Source organism: Thermobia domestica, chromosome 3 (assembly GCF_964235325.1).
Source record: "Thermobia domestica chromosome 3, izTheDome1.hap1.1, whole genome shotgun sequence".
NCBI classification, from domain to species: Eukaryota; Metazoa; Arthropoda; class Insecta; order Zygentoma; family Lepismatidae; genus Thermobia; species Thermobia domestica.
In genome coordinates this window covers 328,624,832-328,636,060 of record NC_137456.1, presented here as the reverse complement: position 1 = coordinate 328,636,060, position 11,229 = coordinate 328,624,832, and positions in this window count along the sequence as shown.

Below are 11,229 nucleotides of genomic sequence, written 5' to 3'. Positions count from 1 at the left end.
TCAGTATTCAATTGTATTGTTCGTCGGACTTTTTTTAAAACTGCAAAACGGCTCATTTATAACAAATAAATAAAAATATATAGAAATGAACAAATGATTTGAGATTTGTGTATTAAATAGTCCTAAGTATATATGCTGAGAAATGAAAGATTTTTTAATTGTATTCTTTGTAGTAGATTGTTTACAAAATCCCAAAAAACATGGTAAAACCGCCGTCCTGAGGGAGAAACCACGCAAAGAGGGCCTCCGACTCGAATGTGTTAAAATTTGAAAAACTACACACGCACGACACAAAAACATACGAAAATTCCAATGATGCCAGGCCGGCAAGGAACATTCCTTTATATTGTATCTCAATCTCCACTAATAATTAAATTCGTATTTCAGGATCAGCCCATGTTTGAACTGAAAATATCACAGCATACATAAATAGCCCATTTTATGTCGTGAACAGAACTATACCAACCTCTAAGCCGGCCAAATGAAACACTACTTTTGCGTTGCATTAACGCAAATCGGTATGAAAAGTGGCTCCAAGACTAAACGTCCTATGGAGAGTCAATTTGGAACCTATTTTGTTTTCTATATCATGTATGTAAAACATTTTTAGTATTGCTTCCAAAATATTTTCTCTCTCAACATTAAAAACATATTACATTACATTCAACACAATATTTCTAGTACAATTTGTGAAAATTTTCGCTACATTATTTTCCTGCTATCGTTCTAAAAATGTATTTCCTGTACTTCATAAAATGTTTTCCAAACATTTTTTGAAAATGTTTCTGGTAAATATTTGGAATACTTCTCAGATATAACAGGGACTATATTTTCACCAGTAACGAAAGAGTATATTCTGAAAACAATGTAAAAATGTTTCTATAATATATCAGAAAATGTGGTTCACTAAAAACACAATATATTTTCCAAAACATAACGGAAAACATTTTCTATTCATTTTTAATATATTTTCCTTTCCCTGTTTTAAAGTTTTATATTCAAAATTCGATAAAATATTCTGGAAGTAATACTAAAATATTGGTCGGAAATGCTTCATTTAAGTTATATGAGAAGATTACCAAAATACTTTTGTAAAAAATTAAGTAAACCTTTTTAAAACATTTCTGAAAAATATTTCTTATATTACGAAAAAAATATTTTTAAAATATTCTAAACGTTTTTAAAAATATATATTCAATATGTTTTCTCGTAAAAATAGAAAATATTGCTAATAACGTATTAGAAAACATTTTTTAAATATATGGAATATATTACATTTCATTGTTTTCCGTATCATATATGGAAAACATTTTTAGTATCATTTCGAAAATATTTCCCCTCTCAACAGTGAAAACATATTACATTACATCCAACACAATATTTCTAGTACAATTTGTGTATTTTTTCTTACATTATTTTCCTGCTAATGTTCTAAAAATATACTTTCTGTACTTCGTAAAATGTTTTCCAAACATTTTTAAAAAAATATTTTCGGTAAATATTTGGAATACTTCTCAGATATAACAAGGAATATATTTTCTCCAGTAACGAAAGAGTATATTCTGAAAACAATGTAAAAATGTTTCTATAATATATCAGAAAATGTGGTTCACTAAAAACACAAAATATTTTCCAAAACATAACGGAAAACATTTTCTATTCATTTTTAATATGTTTTCCTTTCCCTGTCTTAACGTTTTATATTCAAAATTCGATAAAATATTCTGGAAATAATACTAAAATATTGGTCGGAAATACTTCATTTAAGTTATATGAGCAGATTACCAAAATACTTTTGTAAAAAATTAAGTAAATCTTTTTAAAATATTTCTAAAAAATATTTCTTATATTACGAAAGAATTTATTTTTAAAATATTCAAAACGATTTTAAAAATATATATTCAATATATTTTCTCATAAAAATAGAAAATATTGTTAATAACGTATTAGAAAACATTTTTTAAATATATGGAATATATTTCATTTCATTGTTTTCCGTATCATATATGGAAAACATTTTTAGTATCATTTCGAAAATATTTCCCCTCTGAACAGTAAAAACATATTACAATACATCCAAAACAATATTTCTAATATATTTTGTGAATATTTTCCTGGATTTACTTTCTGGCAAGCATTCTCAAAATGTACTCTCGGTAATTTCTAAAATGTTTTCCAAACATTTTTTAAAAAATATTTTCGGGAAATATTCGGAATACATTAGGGAAACCAGAATGGAAATCTCCAGAGAAGGAAAACCTTTTGCAAATCAAGGAAAATATTTTCTTTTGGTTGAGGAAATATTCCTTGCTGTGTGGGATGACCCACTGCGACCCACCCACTCAGTATGATCTACCGACCCTCTCTGCTCACTGCATTGTAGACAGTATCTTCTGAAGACTGGTAAATTTGTCTTCGTTTTACTTCCAAGACCTTCATTTCCCTTCCTTTTCCACTTGTTTCTGTCTACTTACCTGAGGTGAGTATATCTAACCAAGTGAAAAAGGAACTTCAGGCGCTTTTGGATATTGATATTTTTAATTGTAATAATAGCAATAAGGCTTATATACTACTTGGCCTTCGAGATCTGTGAGTTTTTAGAGGAGCTAACTACTGGAAAAAATCATTTTTCGATCACTGTAATATATAAATTATTATATAAAAAAATGAATGTAACTATGTGTGCCTCATCATCACGGCCGAATTGCAAAGTCAAATGAAATTACTTCTGGTATGTAGTTAGGCCTTAATCCAAATTGGGATGTTGTATTGCTTTCATTATAATAGCTACATATCCTAAGGAGGGTGAGGATCCGAATTTTTGCGAAAAAAATTTAGTATCTCGCAAACCGTTATACTAACTGAGCTGAAATTCAGTGTATTAACTCTTTATTGAAAATAAACAGAATGTGTCGTAGCATATTTTTAAATTCTCCTTTATGGAGGGGGGGGACTTTCTATATATGGAAAATTGGTAGTGAGTTGGTTTGTAAAAATGATCGAAAACGATCGATGTTATTTAAGAAAAAAATCAGAAACAAAAAATTACTGTGCTTGGCTTCATATACCCATTCCTTTCTACTATAATAATTGCTGAAGCTTATGTTTATTATATTGAGCGCTTACAGCACAGAGCAATCAACACAAAAACTTGTGACTAAAATAGGTCTAAAATTTGTATTGTAAGCTTAATTACACTGAAATTTGAAGTTTGGATTGTACGCATAATTATATGGAAAATTTTATACATTTTTCCCTTTATGTTGGTCTACTTACCTTGATTTGGAACTTTCAAATTTCATCCTTTTTTCCACTGAAAAGTATTGATAATTCAACAAGGAAATAATTATACTATGATAATTTAATTGAAATTCCTCGTAATTTCACACATGGCAAACAGCACTGTGGTAATTGAAGGGGAAGAAGGAGAGAAATTCCCATTCACCTATGAACACTTTCCAAGAACCACGTTCTATTTCGCTTTCTAGACGGGAGAGGGAACTTCGTAATGGCATCAAATCTACATGTGTAATTACAAAAATTAAATTTATAATCAAATAAGAAATCTTCAGTTTATCAGGCCTTAATTGATAATTTATTCACAAGATTCCCTATCGAAGGCGTGGTAGATGAAGTTTCTGTTCTCCATGAGTCGACATTGCCAACTGACATGGTCGATATGGAAAAGATGTTCTATGGTGATAGAGAGATGATACTTCTTGCTGAGTATTTCAAAACTGACCGAGAAAAATCGTTATCAGACTTAAGTCTAAGAAGCAAATTGTCGATGAGGAGTTGCAGAAATCGGATAGAAGTATTATCAATTTCCACGACAGAGTGCGAACGGGGATTTCCCCTTATGAATTTACAGATGACTGACATTAGAAATATGCTAAGTGCTCAAACACTGTCTAACTTGTTGTTCATCAATGTTAATGGCCACCGCTAGACAAGCTCAAAGCAGACGAGCTAGTTATTTCTTGGCTGAAGGATGGACATCATTCCGCTGCGGATGATTTACCACGAAAGAGTTACCAACAGGAAATAAACCCGATTTCAGGTTTGTTTTAAAGTGGAAAATTACGAGCTATAGATAATATATAGGCCTACTTGTATTACTCATGGCTTATTTGTGCTACTCAACTTTATACCTATTTTTTAGTAAGTCTCTTCTTTGCTTTAGGTAAACTACTTTGAATAAATATTCATAATAATTGCAAGTATGCATATTTGTAACTTAAATTTAACGTGGTGTTTACTGATTACACAAATTACAATTATGAGCATACTTTATGGAGATGCTCTCACATAGGGTACCCGAGCACCTTTATACACTATAAAAAACTGATTTTTCAAGTTTTTTGTGAGAAAAATACTGTGAACTGAGAAACCATAACCTTTTCCATATTGTACAAAGGTATTTTCCTGCGAATAGAAGTTTCTTTTGGAATGCGTTGAGAAATTAACACTTGCAAGAATACTCTCCTAGTGCAAGTATATTTTACGCACACACTAATTTCCCCTCACCTCGAACTGTTTCAATTTCCTCACTAACAAACACTTTACCATTTTATATCATAAAGATCAGGTCCACCGTTATTCTGACAGAGCGGTGCTTGAGCGATTGACTAGAAATTCAAACTCCGATTAGTGACAATTTCACAGTCATGTTCTATTACAAGTGTAAACTCTTTCGTCAGTACAGAAGAGGCCGTGGGTCGTGTTCAGAGTTGATGACGATGGATTTTCGTGAATCAGTATAGGTCACAGTGGGTGGTGGGTCAGAGTGGGTCACGGTGGGTGGTGGGTCATGATGGGTGGTGCGTCAGTGGGTCGTGGGTCACGGTGGGGTCATGGGTCAGTGGGTCGTGGGTCAAATTTTGCATTGACCCACGCCAACTCTGCTATCAACTCATTTCTTCTGTAAATCTTCCTACTTTTTGCTAGTTTTGGCCCCCCAATACTACACAATTACCTTACTTTCAGTGCAAATGGAAATGGAACCAAAAAATCATATTATTAGTTATATAAAATATCGTCAAATAATTTTAAATTTTTTAACCTCAAAATTCTTTAAAACCTAGAAGTGGATCATAATATTGTGGCAGAGCCCATATTTCATGGTCATTTTTAAGTATATTTTATTAAGTTCATTTTTATTAAAGATTTTATTTTTGGTTAAGGTTTGTAGAATAATAGAAAAATACGGAAACGATTAGTATCAGCATAACATATTACATAAATGTAGCAGTCATTAATTTCATAATCTTACGTAACCAGTTATTTAGAACACCATTTTAGCAAATTGTTTCTTGTCTGGGAATTAAGGAATAAAATCTCATAAATGTTTGAATGAGAAGAATTAATAAAATCTAATGTAAGTGCATTTGTAAAATGATTGTCAACATCAGATACTTTCACGGGTATGTTAGAATTGCCAAGAATCGTGAGACGAAGGATTGCCAGTTGTTGATCACAATGAGGAAACAACCTCGTTTCCTGGAGAAAAAGAGCACGCGCCTCTGACGTCGTGCAGCAGCGGCGAATTCCGACCGAGAGGAAATTGAACAAAACCTGACGGACAGTTGTTTCGGGAGAGTTGGACAGTTGGATATAGAATTCGATAGTGAGTTGTCAAGAGAATGTTTTGGAGAGTTTTCGAAAGGAGGAGAACGATGGTCATCATCGGTTTAGCGTGACTAGCCTAAAGTCACATGAATTCTTCGTATAACAGACGAACATTATAAGTTAAATACGTCACTTATATTAGACGTTAAGCTCGCCTATAGTTGAACCACAGATGTATACGGCTTAGTCTCCTTCTCGTTCGAGATTCGAACCATCAACCTACATCGTGGAGATACCATCAACGGAAATACCTCTCAGCCTGTCTAGGAGAGAGACCATTAAGGACCAGCATCGGAGGACAAGTAGACCAGAATCCAAGAGGTATGTTTTGCTTTCAATTCATTGATCAACAGCTCAATGCTTGGTATGCGATGCGCGATCTGGCAAAACATCTAATTACCCGTATTTGAATACACGACATTTACACTTGCACAGATTTTACTATGAAAATACACACGGCATTCATAATCGAATTACTGACAAGTAAGGGACCATATGGTTGTCGCGCAAATCTGATTCAGACATACGCCGTCTGATTGAGCATGCAAAGATATGGAGAACACAGAAATTTAAGGTGCTAAGGGCCTAAGGGAGCGGAGCGAGGAAAAAGGAAACATTGAATGTCGGCAAAATTGAAGAAAGTCAGGAATGACGGGAAAAGTTAATTTCTTGCAAACATTGAAAGAAAGTCAACCAAAAAAAGAAACTAAACATAACAAGGGCATCAAGGACGAAGAAAGAACATAATCAGGGTTGCCATCCGGACCGCAGTGTTGCCAGCGCTGCATAACATTGATATGGAAGATATAGCACAGTATAGCAATTTATGCACAAGGAAAAATATTAGTGACACAAAAGACAATTGAAAAGACTCTGTACACGTGCGTAAAAAGGTTTAACGATAGTTATGAGTGAATAATGTACATGAGGGAGGACAAATATAGACATGAAAGTGAAGGGGTACACATGATAACACAGAAACGATAGTGTTTGGGAGCATCGTTCAGTTACCGCAACAACGCATTCCTATATGATTATGCTGGTGATCGGGATGGACGGTACATTGCTTCCACACATGTATGTTCTTGTTTCGGAACCCGGTGGTAACTCAAGGATGACACTCTTTACAACATAACAGTTCCTGACGGTGTTCAGTTCTACAAAAAGCTGATTCCTCCGAAATGTACAACCTGCTGATGTGTTCTTCTTTTGTCCGTTCAAAAACATGGTGAAGTTCATCACAGATACGTTAGTGTTCTCCAGTATTAATGTGTGGCAACGTGAGAACTTTCTCCGCCTTCAGTCATTTGTTCATTAACAGTTTTTCTCTGGGCGATTCCAAAAGGTGATACGCTTTGCGCTTTTCAAATGTGGCTACTCCAATGAACATCCTGGACAGTTTGAAACACCTTCCGCACATTGCTTTGAAAAAGGACTCACAGAGGAATGCTGCCGAGACGCGTGTGACCAGCTTGCTTTCATCCTCTGTGCTCACTGCGAGAAATGTTTGTGTGTTGATCACGCATTCATTCGTGATCTTCACGTCAACTGCAATTAAACTACAAATGGTGTGAACTGTTCTCTATTTATCCTCCATTTGCATTCACGCGGGTGTAATATTCACTCACGACTACGTTAAACCTTTTTACGCACGTGTACAGAGTCTTTTCCATTGTCTTTTGTGTTACATATATTTTTCCTTGTGCATAAATTGCTATACTGTGCTATATCTTCCATATCAATGTTATGCAGCGCTGGCAACACTGCGGTCCGGATGGCAACCCTGATTATGATCTTTCTTCATCCTTGATGCCCTTGTTATGTTTAGTTTCTTTCTTTTGGTTGACTTTCTTTCCCTGTTTGCACGAAATTAACTTTTCCCGTCATTTCTGACTTTCCCCAATTTTGCCGACATTCAATGTTTCCTTTTTCCTCGCTCCGCTCCCTTAGGCCCTTAGCACCTTAAATTTCTGTGTTCTGCATATCTTTGCATGCTCAATCAGACGGCGTATGTCTGCATCTGATTTGCTCGACAACCATATGGTCCCTTACTTGTGAGTTGTTATTCCAATACTAAAATCCCCATAAGGTTATGTATCGTAAGTTTACCTCTCGCTTATTAGTCAAATACATTCCCACTCATTTCAGATGGTGAGTGGAAGGTGACTTCTTCAGTTCACCTCAACATCCCCGAATTTCAGACACGAACTGAGGAGGTTGTCAATATATTAAAATAAAGTAATTAGTCATATGGTTCTTATAATTTGAAAGATAAAGTAAAGAAATTGAAATAAATTCCTACCCGGGAATTTATAGGCCAGGGAATAAACCCGGGAATATTCCCATTTTTTAAATTCCTTCCAGCCGGGAATATTCCCACTGCTCATCACTGCATGGTACGTGGGTAGCAGATGAAGTAAGAAATCATTGGATAAATGATACGAATGGATATTCATGAGATTTGCGCTTATGATGTTGTTCAATATGGGGAGAATACAAAAAGTGGTTGATGGTTAACAGAATACATAAATATGTAAAAGCAAAAATGGAAGCTAGTGGATGGTCATTATGTTGTGAGACAGATGAGCTAAAAGAGAAGTACATTCAACAATTTTATGAAAATGAAGGAATACGGCTAGATATAAAAAGTGAAACATAATCTAGTACCTAGGAGTATATCTAAGTTAATGGTAAATTCAATTTCTGAAATATTTGGTCAACGTGAGAACATGTGACAAGTAAGCGTCATTAATGACCCAAAGGAATTATATGATAACAGATCATGATTTAGAAGTTCATCAAATATTTCTAGTAATAGATGGCATGTTGTAAGTATATCGGCAATAGTCAGACGAAGTCCCTGTTTCATTATCAAGAGTAAACGTCACAGCTGCATATACAACAGCACAAGCTAGATTGGAATTATATAAGAATTTAGATCACCTACAATAAAAAGTATTATATTTTGATACCGATTCAGTAACTTATACACAAAAACCTGGTGAAAGCACTATCACAACTAGTGATATTTTAGGTGATTTAACAAATGAATTATTCGAAAATAGTAAAGAAACATATATCGCAGAATATGTATCAGCTGGTCCGAAGAATTATGCGTTACGTGTTTTTGACCACAATACGAATAAGAAGTATCAAGTACGTAAAATACAAGGGGTGCTCTTACAGGACACGTCGTCTCTTTGACGCCAAAAACTGACTTTTTCTGTGTATGTGTGAGTGTGGAGGACAATAGCGTTTTGTGTCGAACGCATTAGAATTTCTTTTTGCGTAGTCGTCTGGAACGTTCGAGAAGTTGCTATATCATGCAATGTCCTAAGTCATTTTCCAAGTTAAATTCTGATTGGACAATTTTCGATTATCAGCCTATAGAAAACAGCGTTACATCCATGGCGGATGGACTGTGAGGTGCTTTGTGCTGGCTAGAAATTGCGCCAAGCACTCTTCAACCATGGCGACCTGAGATGAACTGCATATGCAATGTGCGGAGGAGGACATTCTTGTATTTGTTAATGTTAATAGTAAGCTTCGTTAAAAGCTGTTTAATAAAAGTTTTGTCGTGCCTGTATGAATTGAAGTAGAAGGAAAACCTGGAGAAAGAGAACTGCAAAGAGCATAAGCGTCTTGCCCAGGAGTATTGAGGTGAAATACCTGCCGGTGAGACGTCAGTAAGTAATTTAGTTTTGGAACATTTCTAGTGACGCTCTAAAAGAAGACTTCGCCTCCATATCACTTCAGTGAAGTTATTAAACGGGAAGTTATAGTGACCAAACAACATCATTCGTTAGATAAAGCACGCCAATCTAAAATCTCATTTTTCGTAGTGAAAACAAGTCAACGAGCCACTGTAAAAGAGTATTTAAAAAAAGGAGAAAGAATCTGATTGAATTTAAGGAAACAAAATACATAAACGGTCAGATAGATTAGGTGACGATATTATATATATATATTAATAGCAGTGTATAAGTAAGATTTGCATGTCTTGCGGTTGCACAGTTGACGATAGAAGTGTGAGATTTGTTTGTTGTTGTCTTTATAATTCATGTTTATGCACGTTCAGTTCATATTTGTGTTATTATGTTTATTGTGTTGCGTTATTCGTAATGTAGGTCATTCAGCGGACAAATATTAATTATTTTCAAGTTTGATATTTGTGTTTTAATTGTCTTTTTAACTTTTCTCTGCAAGTTGAATTTCTCCGCGTGTTCAGGTTGCGGAACGTATTTGCCTCAAAGCGCGAATAATGGTCTATCTCTCGCGGCAGACAGTAGTAAAGAAAAAAAGGAGAGAGAAAGATCAAGTTAATTTTGTTGTTTAATCTTAGTCAAAGGTAGCCCGTACGTAACCAAACACGGTGCGACCAACTTCTTCATTCAGGTCCTCCCCAGCCGGGGTGAAAGTTGGCAAAGCACAGTTATGCTATCGGACGGAGGGGATGATTGGGAAATATGTAACTCCCGGCTTTTGGCTTTTGCTATGTAACTCCACTAAGTTAAAAGTACAAGGTTAATTCGTACGACTCCTTCCGCCGAAGCTATAGCAAAATTATGGCTATGCATAATATTCCTTTCCGGTGATCTAATATTAATATGTGACAATAATTTCAATATGTGACTAAAATAACGCAGAATGTTTTTATTTTTTTTATTTACAGGATTGTCTGAGGTCACTAATGGAATGTCTCAAAGATATTGCAGTGTTACTACAGGATTATGGTCGCGAAAATATAATATCCGTAGATATATGTTTAGGACTTTATGAATGCTCTCATGAAATTCAAACTGCTATAGTGTGTTCACAACCATCGCCCGCCATTTTTGAAACTCGCAAATTGGATTCAGGTCTTTAAAAATGAGCCTTATACAATGATATCTTTTGAACAATATAGTTTGTCTCTTTTTTTAAAAAAATCAGAATACCTGAATCCATTTAGGCGACTTTATGACGATGGTTATGCTTACATTAATAAACCCAGTTAGGATGTCGTGACGTCACAAAAGACTCCCTATATTTTCGTGTCTATAGACCTGTAGTAACACTGTATCATGTTTGGGACATCCCACTAGTGATGTTTCATGGATGTAGCATAGGACATCCCAGGAATATCGCACGAGATGTCCGAGGGATCTAACCAAAATAGACATTTTGGACATCACAGGGACATCGCACTTGGATATCCCAGAATTCTAACTAAAATAGGCGTTTTGGAGGTCGCACAGATGCCTCATGGGACATCCAAGGTACATCGCACTGGATATCCCTGGGATGTTACCAAGGAGAACATTTGGGGATGCACGGAGGTCCCATTTACAACGAGTGGACATTTTTGGATATCTCTGGGACATCACAATATTCCACATGTTACGTTTCATGGATGTCCATGGGAGGTTTCAATGCTGTGTGGGTACACACACAGAAGACATTCCTTAATATAAGAGTTACTTTAGTTTCAACAAACCTGGTTGGAGATCACTGAGAAAAATTCGTAGGTTGCCGTTTTCAATATAAATCATTGATAAAATATCCAATGAGTTTCTAAATAGAAAAGTTTGCATCACACTGTAGTCAATTTCTCAGATAGAC